We start from the raw sequence: 15,788 nt of genomic DNA, 5'->3' as shown, positions 1-15,788 counted from the left end.
TTAATTAATTTTTGTCTGCGTTGGGTCTTTGTTTCTGTGCTTGGGCTTTCTCTAGTGGCGGAGAGCAGAGGCTACTCTTCGTTGCGGTGCCCAGGCTTCTCATTGTGGTGGCTTCTCTTGTTGTGGAGCACAGGCTCTAGGCATGCAGGCTTCAGTAGTTGTGGCACGCAGGCTCAGTAGTTGTAGCTCACGAGCTCTAGAGCTCAGGATCAGTAGCTATGGCACACAGGCTTAGTTGCTCCAGGGCATGTGGGATCTTCCCAGACCAGGGCTCAAACCCATGTCCCCTGCATTGGCAGGCTGATTCTTAACCCTTGTGCCACCAGGGAAGTCCCATGAATATATCTTTTTGAATTAGTATTTTTATTTTCTTCAGGTATACCTAAAAGTGAAATTTCTGGATCATATATGAATATGGATCTCCACATCCTTGGCAACACGTGCTATTTGTTTTCTTTTTTTAAAATTTATTTTATTTTTTTATTTTTGGCTGCGTTTGGTCTTCGTTGCTGCATGCGGGCTTTCTCTATTGTGGTGAGTGGGGGCTACTCTTTGTTGCGGTGCACGGGCTTCTCATTGTGGTGGCTTCTCTTGTTGTGGAGCACGGGCTCTAGGCACGTGGGCTTCAGTAGTTGTGGCACATGGACTCTAGAGCGCAGGCTCAGTAGTTGTGGTGCACAGGCTTAGTTGCTCCGTAGCATGTGAGATCTTCCTGGACCAGAGCTCGAACCTGTGTCGCCTACATTGGCAGGTGGATACTTAACCACTGCACCACCAGGGAAGCCCTATTCGTTGTCTTTTGATTATATTACAAAGCTACAGTAATCAAAACAGTATGATACTGGCACAAAAACAGACATATAGAGAGCCCAGAAATAAACTCAGACTTATATGGTCAATTAAACTATGTCAAAGGAAGCAAGAATATTCAATGGGGAAAAGATTGCCTCTTTAATAAATGGTGTTAGAAAAACTGGACAGCTACATAAAAAGAATCAAACTGGACTACTTTCTCTCACCAAATACAAAAACAAATTCAAAATGTAAGACTTGAATGTAAGACCTGAAACCATAACACTTTTAGAATACATAGGCAGTATGCTCTTTGACATCAGTCTTTTTATTTTGTTTCCCTTGCCTGAAGAGACAGGCAATATGTATTGCCTATTATTGGTGAGACAATATATATTGCCTGTCTTCTCAGGCAAAGGAAACAAAATAAAAAAATAAAAATATTGGACTACATCGAACTTAAAAGATTTTAATCTGATAGGAAACTATCAATGAAATGAAAAGACAGGCTTCTGAATGGGAGAAGATATTTGCAAAGGATATATCTGATAAAGGGTTAATATCCAAAATATACAAAGCACTCATAAAACACAATATCAAAAAACAACCCAATTAAAAAATGGGCAGAGGTCCTGAATAGATATTTTTCCAAAGAAACCATACAGATGGCTAATAGGCACATGAAAAGATGCTCAACATCACAAATTTACAGGGAAATGCAAATCAAAACCACAATTAGATACCACCTCACACCTGTCAGAATGGCTATCATGAAGTTAAACAACTTTAATGTACATATTGACCATTTATATCCTCTTTTATAAAGTTTTCATTTAATTTGTTTGTCCATTTTTCCCCCTGTCATATATGTTGTCTTTCTCTTAATGTTTTTAGGAGTTCATATTCTGGATATAAGTCCTCTATTTAATATATGGGTTAGAAACTTCTTCTCCTTTATTGTTTGCCTCCTTTTTTCCTTAAGTGTGTCTTTTGTTAAATACAAGTTCTGAATGTTAATTTAATACATTTTAGCATCTTTGTTAAGTGACTTTTATGTCTTATTTAAGAATTCTTTCCTTATGCTAATGTCATGAACTGTTTTTCTATATTTCCTTCTTAAAACATTTTACTTTTCACATTAAGATCTTTAATCCATCTGAAATTGCTGTAATGTTAATTAGGGGTCAAAGCACTTAAAATATGCATATCCAACTGACCCACTTAATGAAAAACCTTTCCTTCTCCCACTGCACTGCAAAACCACCTTTGTCATACATAAATCAATCATTCATATACACGTAGGTTATGTTTTTTGATTGATCTCTTCCAATTTTCCATTTGTCTGTCTTTGTACCAATAACACGTTATATTGTGTAATATATTTGGAATTGCAAATCTTTCAGTTTTTATTTTATTTCTTTTTGAAAATTTGCCTTGACTATTCCTGGCCCACTGCATTTCCATACAAATTAAATGACAACAATAAGAACCAAAACAAAAGCTGCTGGGATTTTGATTGAGATTGAATGAAATCTATAGAGTATTTGGAGAATACTTACATTTCTGAAATATTGAGTATTTTATTCCATAAATATGCTCTCTCTAGATATTTAGTCCTTTAGTTTCACTTAATAACGTTTTCTGGTTTTCTGTGTAGCAGTCTTGCACATTTTAAAAATTTGATTTATACTTGAGTATTTGATATTTTTGGTGCAATGATAAATAATATCAGTTTTTAAAATGCAATTTCCTATTTCTTCATTGTTGGTTCATAGAAACACAACTAATGTATACATCGGTTTTATGTTCAGTGAATTGGAATAATCAGTTATTAATTCTAATAGACTGCCTGTGTATTTTTTAGATTTCTAGCTACATAATCATATCTTCCACAAACAATAAAAGTTCTCTTTCTTCTTTTCCAGTTCAAATCCCTTTTAATGAGTTTTTTCTTATTTCATTTCACTGACAAGTACTTTCAGCACATTGTTGAATTTAAATAGTATCCTTAAATTAAGTGAACATCCTTCATTCACTCCCAATCTCATGGAGGAAGAATTATTTCCCTGCTAAATGTGATGTTTCTATAGGAGTTTTGGTAGCTACTTATCAGATTAAGGAAGGTCTCCTCTATTTCTATTTTGCTCAACGTTTTGATCATGAAGGGGGTGTTGAATTCAATTAAATGCATAATATATTTTATTCTTTATTCTGTTGATGTTCAAAAAATTATTCATTTCATCCAAATTACAATCTTTATTGGTATAAAATTACTTACAATATAACTTGCAGACTCTCCAGAATTTGTAACGATTTCTCTTTTTTAATTCCTGATATTGGTAATTTGTGTTTTCTCTACCCTTAATTTGACATGCCTTGCTATGACTCCATCAATTTTATTAGTATTTTCAAAAAACCAACTTTTGGCTTTGTTGATTTTTTATATTGCATGCTTTTAAAATTTTTCATTAATTTGTGTTTGCATTTTTGATATTTCTAAAATTTACTTTCTTAATTTACTTGTTTTATTTTCTTAAAATATAAGCTTCAGTCATTTATTTTTAGACTTTTTTCTTTTCTAATGCATAAATTTCTCTTTGGACATGGCTTTAGCTGCATCTCACAAGTTTTGATATGATGTGTCTTCATTATCATTCTGTTCAAAATATTTTCTAATTTCTTTTCTGATTTCTGCTTTGATTTGTGGATTAATTAGAGGTGTGCACTTTAATTCTTAGAAATTAGGGATTTTATAATTGTTTTTGTTATTGAATTCCTAGCTCACTTCTACTGTGGTCAGAAAGTATACTCAGGATGATTTGACTCCTTTATTTGTTGATGCTTTTTTTATGTCAGCATATGGTTAGTTTTGGTAAATATTCCACACACCTGTGAAGAGATAGGAGTGCTACTGTTGAGTGCACTATTTTATATGTGCTAGTTAGATCAACTTTGTTAAATTTGTTGTTTAGATTGGTTATATTCTTCTAATCTTTTCATTTTTTCCTACTAGTTATGGAGAAAATTATGTTAATGTCTTTTGCAGTAACTCATTTCTCCTTTTAATTCTATGATGCCCGCTTTGCTTATTTTGAAGATATGTTATTGGGAACATATAATTTAATATTCTGATATCTTCTTGTTGGACTGACTTTTAATCATTTTGAAATATCCTTTTAACTTTAATCTCTAACAACGTTTCTTGCCTTCAGGCCTACTTTGTCTGGTATTAGTTTATCTAAACCAGCTAAAACAATTTTTTTGTTCACTTTTGTGAGGTGTTGTATATTTTCTTCAGTTCTTTTACTTTAGTCTTTCTATGTTGTTATATTTAAAGTGCACCTTGCAAACTACCATATAGTTCATTTCTATTCAGCCTAACACTTAATCTCTGATTTTTAAGCTTAACATTATTTAGCTCATATGCATTTAATGTAATAAAGACCGTCTATCATCTTATTATTCCTTTACTCTTTAGCTCATCTCTTTTATGATCCTGTTCCTCTTCTTTCTTGACCTCATTTTGTGTAATCAAAACATTCAAAATGTTTTTCTTATTTTACTTTTTTTCCTTCTAATAACTTGTTAAATGGACATTTTAAAACTTTTATTTGTACTTTTTTCTGGCTACTCTGGAGATTTCAGCATGCATGCTTGTCATATTATAAACTAATTCCAATTTTTATTTCGAACATTCCCCACTAGTTCTAAAACATTGGCGCTCTTTAATTCTATTTAAACTCCTCACAGCATTTGCATTACTTTGACACATAATGTCCCATAAAAATACATTTAATTCTGTAAGTCATTACAAATATTGTTTTTCATAGTCAATATTTCTTTTAATTTAGTCACATATTTACCCTTTCTGGTCTGCTTCATTCTTTCCTGGTTTTGTTTTGTTGGTCTAGGGAAATCTTTCTTTTGAAGAACCCCCTGCCACCACGTTTAGTTGTCTGTTGGCAATAAATACTCTCATTAAACAGAAAGGTGTAAACCATATTTCTTTAATGTTTAAAGAATTTTTTGGTGTGTTTAGAGTTATAGGTTAGCATTTATTTTCATTCAACACTTAGATGTCATTCCATTGTCTTCTATTTGGAGGCATTTTTATTGTTGAGAAGTTGATTACTGTTGAAAGTAATCTGTCAGTCTTATTGCTGTTCTTTGAAGATTATTGTCTGCTTTAAAGATTTTACTCTTTTAATTAAGTGCTTAGCGGTTTTACCGAGATGAGCCTACATGTGTTTTCTCTGTATTTATCCTACTAGGAGCTTGCTGAGCTTTGTCATTTTGTATGTTTCTTTTATATAATTTTAAAAAAATGCTTGGTTATTATTTCTACAGTAATTGTTTCACCCTTTTCCTTTCTCAATTCTTTTTTATACTCTAATTTTATAAATATTATATTTTCTACTCTGCCCACATGTCCTGTAGGCTCTCTTCCATTATCATTAATTTCTCTCTGTGCTTCAGTTTTGATTTTTTAAATTTGTTTTGAGTTTACTCAAAATGTATCCTGCTGTGTTCAAAGTGCTATTGAACCTATATTTTGAGCTCCTAATTTTAGATAATTTTTAAGTTATGGAATTCCCATTGTTACTTTTTTAAATAACTTCTGATTCTTCCTCATAATCCTTCATCTTTCATCATTTTTTCCATCATTTCCTCTACTTTCTTGAACTCTGAAGTTATTCCTTTCAGCTTGTTCCAACACTGGCCAATGTGTGGGTCTGCTGCTACAGTATGACTTTTCTCAAAATTGTCCCTTAGCATATCAGTGCTCTAGGTCACTTATAAATAAGACTGAATGATCTCTGTGAAGCTATAATGGCTCTTAAATGTTTTATTCTTCACAACTCAATAAGTGCTGTCTGGTTCAAGTTATTGCACACCTATCCTTCAAGGAATTGCCAGGGACTGAGGCACCTACAGAAACACATCTTGGCCTTTGTAGAGATTATAATCAAATTAACAAGAGAAAACAACTTACATAAAATATTTTCGAATGATTAAGTGTTAAATTGTGTGATAGTAACCATAAGAGTAATAGTTCAGAAAAAAGAGGCATTTCTTTGGACTGCAGTAACAGCAGTGATTGCAGTAGTAGTCTGGAGAGAGAACCCAATTCTTACATAATATCTGGCTATATAACTTACAATATAAATTACACAGAACTGTACTGAGAGTAAATTGTCCCTTTTCAAAATCCAGAATAGATCTCTTATTATCACAAGAGAATAGTTGGGCTTCCCTGGTGGCGCAGTGGTTGAGAGTCCGCCTGCCAATACAGGGGACACGGGTTCGTGCCCCGGTCTGGGAGGATCCCATCATGCCGCGGAGCGGCTAGGCCCGGGAGCCATGGCCGCCGAGCCTGCGGGTCCGGAGCCTGTGCTCTGCAACGAGAGAGGCCACAGCAGTGAGAGGCCCGCGTACCGCAAAAAAAAAAAAAAAAGATAACAGTTGCTGATGACATTAGGTTCTTAAACATTCTAATAAATATTCTGACTTTTAGACTGCTAATCTAAAATTTGATGTTAATATTGATGTTCAGTTTGAATCCATATTGGGGTTCCAGCCGCCTCTGGTTCTATCTCTTTTTCCATGCCTGTCACTAGCTCTTTGTCTTCATGTGTCTGCTTTTTTAGAACTAGAATGTGATTAAATTAATTGGTTTAAAAATACACTGTGTGTCATGCTGTGAATATTGGGTTTAAATACAATTGCAGTAGGTTGCACTAATTAATTGGTTTTTATTTTACAAGGTTAGAGTTAAGGATGCTTGAACATAATATGTAAATTTATGCAGAAAGTGTAAATCAGTATTTTGATTCAAGCATCCTGTCACAAAGGAAAAAAAATGAATGTAAAAAATATGATGTAAGCTGGATTTATTTATCCTATGGATTGAGTGATTCCCTAAGCAACACTAAATGGGGGCTGAGTTGGGTGGGGCTGATGTGTAGGGAAGATGAACTTAGAAACCTAGAACTGAGAAAATTCAAAGTTAACCTACTTCATTATTCATATAGTTCAAATGATTAAAGGTAGGGGAAAAGGTATTCATCAATGAAAGCTTTTCTGAGTTGGCTTTGAAGAACCTGTGTTTATACCTAAACTGATAGTTCCTCTTTCTATTGCTTTGTATCCCTTTGCTCAGCCAGCATTTAATAAGCTGCTATAGTATACCTTGTACTTGTGATAAGATTAGAGATAGGTAAACTAACAGAACACAATCTTTCTTCTTGAGGTTCTCCCAACTTGGGAGGTATACATATGCACATAATTATTTTGTATTATGATAATAAAGCTAATTAATCCCAGGGTTGCTGACAGTTCTGGTTTGAAGTGATACTTTATCCATTCCTAGAAATAATGCTAGTAATCAAGAGGGATCTATACTTGATTAGCTAAGAATACATTCAGTGATAAGTAACAGAAAACCCACTACCGTGGTTTAAACAAATAGGAGTTTTCTCACACTACAGAAACATTCTAAAGCAGTGGTCAATGGCATTAAGTCAGTGGCTCAATAAGTAGTATCAATAGTTAATAATAAGTCAGTGCTTAAGTCCCTAATGTTTTTGATTTTCTTGGTTTTTACCTTCATGGTCCAAGATGGCTGCTCCAGCCTCAGCCACCAATTCTGCGTCAAGGCAGAAGGCATGAAAGAAGGAGAAAGGGGAAAAGAGCTTTATCTTGAATAATTTTGCTTTTGTATGCAGGAGTAGAGGCCCTTCTCTCTTGGTCAGACTTCCCATTACATCTATTTGTCAGGCCCAGGACACATTATCAAGTTTAAAACAGTCACAGGCCAAGAACAATGCTAGTGCAGAGACTGATGATCAAATCATGATTTGTGCCTTGGGACTGGTGTAGATACTCCTTCAGATAAAGATCTCCCTTAACCTGCTATCTAAATATTTTTTTTTAAATCAGGAAAAAGAGGGATAGTAATGACTTTTATATAAGAAAATGTTATGGTTACCAGGCGATAAGGGCAGGGAGGGATAAATTGGGAGATTGGGATTGACATATACACACTACTGTATACAAAATAGATAACTAATTGGAACCTGCTATATAACACAGGGAACTCTACTTAATACTCTGTAATGGTCTATATGGGAAAAGAATCTAAAAAAGAGTGGATATATGTATATGGATAACTGATTCACATTGCTGTACACCAGAAACTAACACAACATTGTAAATCAACTATACTCCAATAAAAATTTTAAAAAATAATAATAGTAAAAAAGAAAATGACTGTGTTTTCCACAACATTCACCCTTTAAAGAATATTAATAGAAGTAGCTTTATAACCCACAGCGACATTTCTTGAGACTCCCTTTCATCATTTTTCCTGTTCTTCGTCCTCCTCAGAATCACATGGTTGCTCCAAAGCCTCTCTCTTTGTCCCTTACTCTCAGATTCCCATCAAAACCCAACCCTCTCTTTGCTGACACCCAGCGCTGCTCTCCTTGGCAAGTCCCCAAATTCCCTTCCTCCCTCTCACCTACTCAGCCATACTGATGTCTTCTATTCACATCATCTTTTCTTCCGCTAGATAATTCTACAACTGTTTCCTTCTCAGAAGCCTTATTTGATGTTCCCAACTGAGCAAGGACCACAGAGAAATATAATCAGCTCCTAAACTCGACTGCCTTCCTCAAGAAATTCAACCTGTCTCTTAAATTCTGCACTATAAAAGGATGATCAAACAACTAATCAGAAGGTATCTTTTTTCTTTAGAAAGGGAGACAAACAAGAGGGAAAGGGAGAGGAAAAGCAAGGGATACTTATATATAAATAATTTTGTTCTGGTTTCATGATAAATTCTGTAACAGATGTTTGAATGAATATTAATTAGTCAGTTAGCACAGAGAATAAAATGATACATGGAGAGAATGGATGACAGACTCTTTTGGAGTTAAGAAATGAAATGGGTTCCAGGGAATATGGCAAAGGAGGAGGTAAGGTTCAGTCAAGTCTGGAACAAAATTATGGGATAAAATATGGAAAGATAATTTGCATACTACTTTCCTCTCCAAATTTATTTTCCCTTCTTTTTTTATTTTATCTTTTATTTCAACCACTCAGGATTTCCAACTTTGTTTTCTGATTAATCTGACTCAGTCTATACACTTTTTTCTCACACACACAAAAAGAGACTTAATAAAGCTTCCTCTGCTCATTTCACCTCTCCCTATACCAGTTCTTAATGAGATCTTTTTACATCAAAGGGCTTTGTAGTAAAAGGCAGAATAATTGCATAATTTGCCTGTGTTTCCTGTATTCCACACTTTGAAATACACCCCCTCTTAATCAGTGAAGTGTATGCATTTAATATTGGCTCTGTGAAGGTATGATGTCTTCATGGCTACCTGGTTTACAACCCTTCCAGTGAAGGTGTCGATTTTGTAGGAATTTCTGACTGAGTTTTGTTAGAATCTGACTTCAGTGACGGTACAAGAAGTCTTCAACGAGAACTTAATTAATTTATTCATGCATGCAGTCATCTAACGAGTATTGAGGAGTTCTAACAAATATATTGAATTTGTTGGACTCAATATAGAGACAGCAGAAGACATTTTCCCTGTGGCCCCTTCCAACCCCAACTGTAGACTAGAGATTTCCTGCTCCATGAATGAAATGTCAGGGAGGTCACACAGATCTTCTCGTCATGCTGAGATTTAAAAAAAAGCCTCTGATTATCTTTTTTTTTTTTTATTTTATTGCGGTATGCGGGCCTCTCACTGTTGTGGCCTCTCCCGTTGCGGAGCACAGGCTCCGGACGCGCAGGCTCAGCGACCACGGCTCACGGGCCCAGCCGCTCCGCGGCATGTGGGATCTTCCCAGACCGGGGCACGAACCCATGTCCCCTGCGTCCTCAGGCGGACTCTCAACCACTGCGCCACCAGGGAAGCCCCTGATTATCTTTTGAACCAAGAACAACATCCTAGAGATCAATGTGTTTGGTTCAATATCATAATTAAAACTCTGAAAGCTAATATGATTTTCTCTCTTGCCTCAGTTTAATACTATTTCGGCCTGGAAACCTGTAACGTTAACGTTTGCTTGCCTTAGTTCCTGGTGGCACCCGAAGGAGAGTTGTGGGTAGAGGATAGCAGAGGAATCGCATACTCATGCCTTGGGCTTCTTTGGCCTTTGTGTGTTTCCCAAGATTTCTTTGATGAGTAGCTTTAATTGAAAGTCTCCGAAACGTGGCTTGTACTTGTCTTCTGGTTTGCAATTTATCACACCCTACCTCCATCTACCTCCTTTCCTTTTCGGGGTGTCAAAGGCCCTCTAAAATTCTGTTGGCTCTTGGGAAAAAAACTTAATGAACCTCCTTGTCTTGCCATCTGCGAAAGTGCAGTTTGCTCCTAGTTTAGCCCTCTAATTCTCTCCTCTTTGGCCAGGCAGGTGACTGTGGCAATGCATCATCTGTTTGGTAATTATCAGGCATGTGTCAGATGCCACACCTCAGGACCTTCCAAACTCCAGAGGACACATACACATAACGCACTCTTTAGATGGTTCCCTTAAAGCTCCTCTCTTTCTCTTAAGGTGAAGGCGAAGCACCTCCTCCACGGTCCCCACAGCTCACTCCAAAGAATGGATGCCCTCCTGGCAGAGGTTGGAGGTCTTTGACCTGGTGGGGAGTGCTGCGTAGATGAGGACCATGGTCAAATGCTGCAAGCATGGTTTGCCCGAGAAGCCTGGCACTGTGCACTGGAACACGGCAGCTCTTGTCACTTACTGTTTTGGTCTAAGCATGCAGGATCTCAGACTAATCTGAATTGCACTTTGACACCCTCTTTGTTTATGTCTATATGTTAGGAACTATGTCTGACATTGGAGCCTTCCTTTTAAGGGGTTCAATCAGATATCTCAAGAAATAATAAAAATACAAGTCAGAAAGGACTGAATTGTGGGGGACTGGACACTTCTCAGGGGCAGTCCTTGACCTTGGGGGATGGAAGCCAACAGATACATGTTACACTTCTCCTCCTGTGGGAGAGAGTCCACAGCCCCCCCATCCCCCGGAGGTCCCATGGGATGAGCATTCTGCACCTGTGCTGTAGGGAACTTGATTACACATCCATATATGGGTCTACTGTCCTTCCCAGCTTCATTCCCCAGACCCTCAAAGAAAACACATGCACTTAAGCCTTTGTAGGAGGCTCTGATATCAGAGAGACCTAGGCTGAGACAAGTACAGAGAAGGGAGAGTAGAGGAAGAACAACTAGCTTTAGAAACTAAGGTATTACTTGGAAATAATTAAATGGCATCATGAGTACTCTTTGTATACAGATTCACTCATGAGTTAACTTGTTAATAATTCTGGAAATAATGTACACAGGACTGGCTACCTAATCTGTGAGATCAGTGAAAAATGAAAATGGGGGCCCCTTTTATGAGAATTATTAAAAATCCATTCCAAATTGGTTGCAACAGAGCCTTAAACCAAGTATGGGCTCCTTGAACTGCCGAGCCCCGTGCAATCACACGGGTCACACGCTCTTGAAACTGGCCCTGAATGCCTACATGGGTTTTCATTATAACTCCTAATCCAACTCACTAGGAACTAGTAAAACATGTATAATTACCTCTTTCTTATTGTTCTACTGGACCTGACCGTATCGTACTTTTAGTAAACTCCATTCTGTCTTCCCTGGATGGGCTGCAATATACTTTTGCGCAGGCTGCAGCAGTGCATTGTTTAGAGAAACTCAGACTCCCTGCCCTACTCAGTGGCCAGAAACTTCCGCTGCTGTTTCTCTTTCCAAGATCACTACCTTTACAACTGTCTTTTGAGGGTCTGCTACATCCAAGTCCCTAGGCTAGGCACAGGGATAAAAAGATTCCTGCACTCAAGAACTTACAGACGAGTAAAGAAAACGGCTAAATAATCAGAGAATTATAAGACGTACTTAGACAGAAGCACACGGGAGTAACCTAACCTGTCTTTCTGGGTTAATTTTCTGTTCTCCACTTCACCAAAACTGTGATTCATAAGGAATAAATCCGAGATTGTGCTCCAGGATCTCAATCACTTTTCACCCTTTGCCTTTTTCTTGTACATTGTACAGCAGCATCTAATTTCAACAATACAGTTATACTTAGGGTCTACATTTTTCTACAAACACATCCTCGGTTTCACCCTTTGTGAGAAGTTCACTCATCTAGCCCCCCCCCCAGTGCTCAAATAATTTCATAGAGCCCTCTTTTAAAGAAATTCTAATTTTTGTAAATTAAGGCAAGAAAGATATCTTGTTAGAATACTTAGTACCATGCTGTATCTTACCTGTGATTCCTTAGGAAATACTGATTTATCACAGAGTATGTGGCTATCTCTGGGCTAAACTTGGGTAAAAAATTCTTTTTTTAATAAAATCTCTATAATTTCCTTGGAAATTATAAAATTATATAATTGAAATATTTAAATATAAAAATAATATAGAACAAGTCATCATCAAATTAGTAGTACATATGAAAACTGTAGTTAGAATTCAAATTATGAGTAAGTGCCTACAGGCTTCTAGAGTAGGGGAAATACCCATTATTAGTTAGACATGAGGGCTATAACTTTACTTATGTTTTACAAAGAAACTGCACATGGCCTTTTCTTAGACAGTCAGTTCATTTCAGATGAGGGCGTTAGTTGGCTGTGACAAATAAAACAAACCCAAGGTTAATAATGTTTAGTACTGAGGTTTTAGTTAGGTTTCAATATTTTAAATTCAATCTCTGTCTTGTCATTTTCCAGTCCGTTTGGTAACAGCATGTAGGAAACAAGAAAGCTTTTTTTTTAAACCAAGACTAGTGACCCAAGGTGTTATTGTGATGAGTAAACTCTTGTTCTATATGGGGAAAATGCACTTCACAGCCCACAAATCCATTTACTTAGGATACTTTCTCCTGGTAGAATTCTACAGTTTCAAATCACTGATATGTAGGTGCTTCTACTGTCCAGTGGGGGATCCGCAGCTAAATGATAACTTATCTTGTTGAAATTGTTTTTGCACCCATTCACGAAAACTTGTAGTGAATAAGTACTTAACTAGTTCACTTGCTACAGTTCTTTTGGAAGATTTAATTGGTTATTTGATGCCTGAAGGACTTTTGGAAAGACATAAAAGACCCAAAAAGATTCAGAAGAAAAGGCTATTTTATGTTTGTTGGTTGAGTTTGGGTGAAATCAAACCCTTTTTTGCTTCCATTTCTGTGCATCTAGTTTGTTAGTGCGAGAGATACATAACACTTCTAAACGCACTGTCCAATTACCACCTGACTGGAAATGTAAAATTAATAAATATGAAAGAGTACCAAACAATAAAAGATCATCTGTTTAAGTAATACAACTGATTATTGTTAATCTTCCTCTCCTCAAAAGAAGTAGTCCCCACATTGATAGCCAAGTTTTGTATATAATTCACCAGAATTCATTGATCAGTTGAGTCTGCAGTGGGAAGGGGCAATTTCCTGAAGGAAGGTATCTGAGAAGATGACCACAAGTAGATAGAAAGGACTGGGAAGAACTTCCAAGCTAAGGAAGTCACAGGAGCAAAGACTTGATCTGAAAATGAGCAACTATGCGCTTACAGTGGGGAGGAATAGCATGTGACTAGAGCAGAGACTGCTTATTTTAGATTCCCAGGAAGGAGGTCAAGGTGAAGGACAGATTAAGAAAGGCCAGGGGTCACAGTTAGATTGATTCATGGGTCTATGTGTTTATATCTTATGCATTGGAGGAGCATTGGGAGTTACTGAGCGCTAGAGCGGCCTGGTGGTATCTTATTTTAGAAGAACTGTTTGGGCCACCTGATCTGATGGGAAAGATGTAGGTTGGGTAGCAGTCTTCAAAATGGGATATTAGTATCCTTGAGGTTCCATGGACACCTTTCAAGGGCATGGTTCTAAGGAAATTAATTTCTAAATTCTCAACTTTCATTTTTATTTTTCTGAAAATTGATCTGTGGTTGAGATGCCATGCAGGTTTTTGCCATGACCCTTCTCCTACTTTTAAAACAAAACAGGTTTCCTCTTACCAGTCCAGAATCTCATTCTGGTGTACTGCTCTGGGGCAAAAAAACATCCTGCATGTCAAACAAGGAGACAATCTGAAATATAGTTGTTGATGTTAAGAAAGTGAGAGCCACTAATGAAGGACCCGGTAAGAAATCCTTTACAGGACGAGTGATTTCCAATGCATTTCTTCAACAAAATGTAAAGGACCTACCCAGGTTGACACTTGATTGGTTATTAATTTTGATTTTGATTAGGTGTGTTTTTTACATAAAACTTGGAGGAAGTTTAAATGAGTGATGTTACTACAGGAAAAAAGAAGGATTTTTATTCCCAACTAATAATTTATTTGAACAAGGCTGCCTAATACTTACTTCCACAAATGAGTAAAAAGAATAGAATTGATATAGAACTGTGTCTTATTCTAGCAATAATTAATAAGTATTCACAGATACTGAAATAATTTTTAAAAAGTTTCATCTCTTTCATTTCTGGTAATATTTTACATTGTATGCTGACTAATTATTGATCAAAATATCAGATGTATTTATGTTGGTTTGATAAATTATATACTAATTATCAAAATATTAATTTAATTAAAATATTTAGAATCTTAGTTGTCCTGGAAAATAGAAATATATGGATGGGTTACCAACACTAAACTTCATGCATAAAAATATGTCACATAAAGTTAAATTTTTACAGTGAAATGGAATAGAAATCTGAATTCAAGGAGAAAAAATGGTGTAAAAAACAGTTGGGTCATGTACTTTTAAAATGGATATTGAAGGGTATCAAATTGATATGGTAATTTTCCACTGGATATATTTAAATGAGCTAGATAACAGTTTTTTTTAAACAAGTCAACACTTACAATTTGCTAGAAATTACATCCTTTGCTTGAAGATATGTAGAAAAGTTTTAGATGGCAACTGCAAAAGTTGAGAGGGCTTCCCTGGTGGCACAGTGGTTGAGAGTCCGCCTGCCGATGCAGGGGACACGGGTTCGTACCCCGGTCCGGGAAGATCCCTCATGCCGCGGAGCGGCTGGGCCCGTGGGCCATGGCCGCTGAGCCTGCGCGTCCGGAGCCTGTGCTCCACAACGGGAGAGGCCACGACAGTGAGAGGCCCACGTACCGCAAAAAAAAAAAACAAAAAGAAAAACAAAAAACACATGAGAGAGCTGTATGCCTGTTAAAAATTATTTTTTGAGGTATGTGAGCAAGGTATTTGGAAGGGCTTGTCCTAAAAATTCGTTTGCATATTACACACATTGTTTTCACTCAGCCTGTATGTTTTCCATTATTAACGATGTTACCTGAAAATGCCCATATTCACTTTTTGCACAAGATTTGGAAAACATCAATTACCGTACTGGGTGGCAACAGGTGAAGGAGGCCGATGGAGATGCAGGTTACTACGCAGGAGGGCAGGACAAGGAGAGGAGCTAGAGTGAGGGACACAAGGGGATTGTAATGACTATTTCTGTGCTTATTATTCAACACTTTCCATTTTTTGTCCTTTTCAGTTATTTGTCACTCCATGTTTTTATCTTTTATCTCCCAAACTAAATGCTTTGCTTTTTGAGAACCTGCTCTTTGTCATATATTTATATATTTTTTTTCTTTTTTCTTTTTTTTCCTAAACAATAGTCCCTGGCACACAATTGTATACGACATTTCTTTATTTATTTAAATCCCACCTCATTTCAGGAAGAGTGCCAAAATTGGTGATGGATGGAGGGCTTAAAGAAGATGGTAGAGTCAAAACTAATACCCTGATCTTGAACAAACAAGCTGAGGATGATGATTGTATTATTAAAAAGAGAGAGGCACAGGATGGACAGCTTATTTGAATGTATTGAATTTGAAATGAGCTTGAGGTCAGGGCTGCAGTTGACCTAACGAGACCTCTCAGTAAATTGAAAAGGTGCTTCCTTTGGGTCAGCTCCTTCTGGGTCA

The sequence above is a fragment of the Orcinus orca genome, chromosome 15 (assembly GCF_937001465.1).
Source record: "Orcinus orca chromosome 15, mOrcOrc1.1, whole genome shotgun sequence".
In the NCBI taxonomy this organism is placed as follows: domain Eukaryota; kingdom Metazoa; phylum Chordata; class Mammalia; order Artiodactyla; family Delphinidae; genus Orcinus; species Orcinus orca.
The sequence above is the reverse complement of the archived record's forward strand: the minus strand, read 5'-3'. Positions refer to the sequence as shown.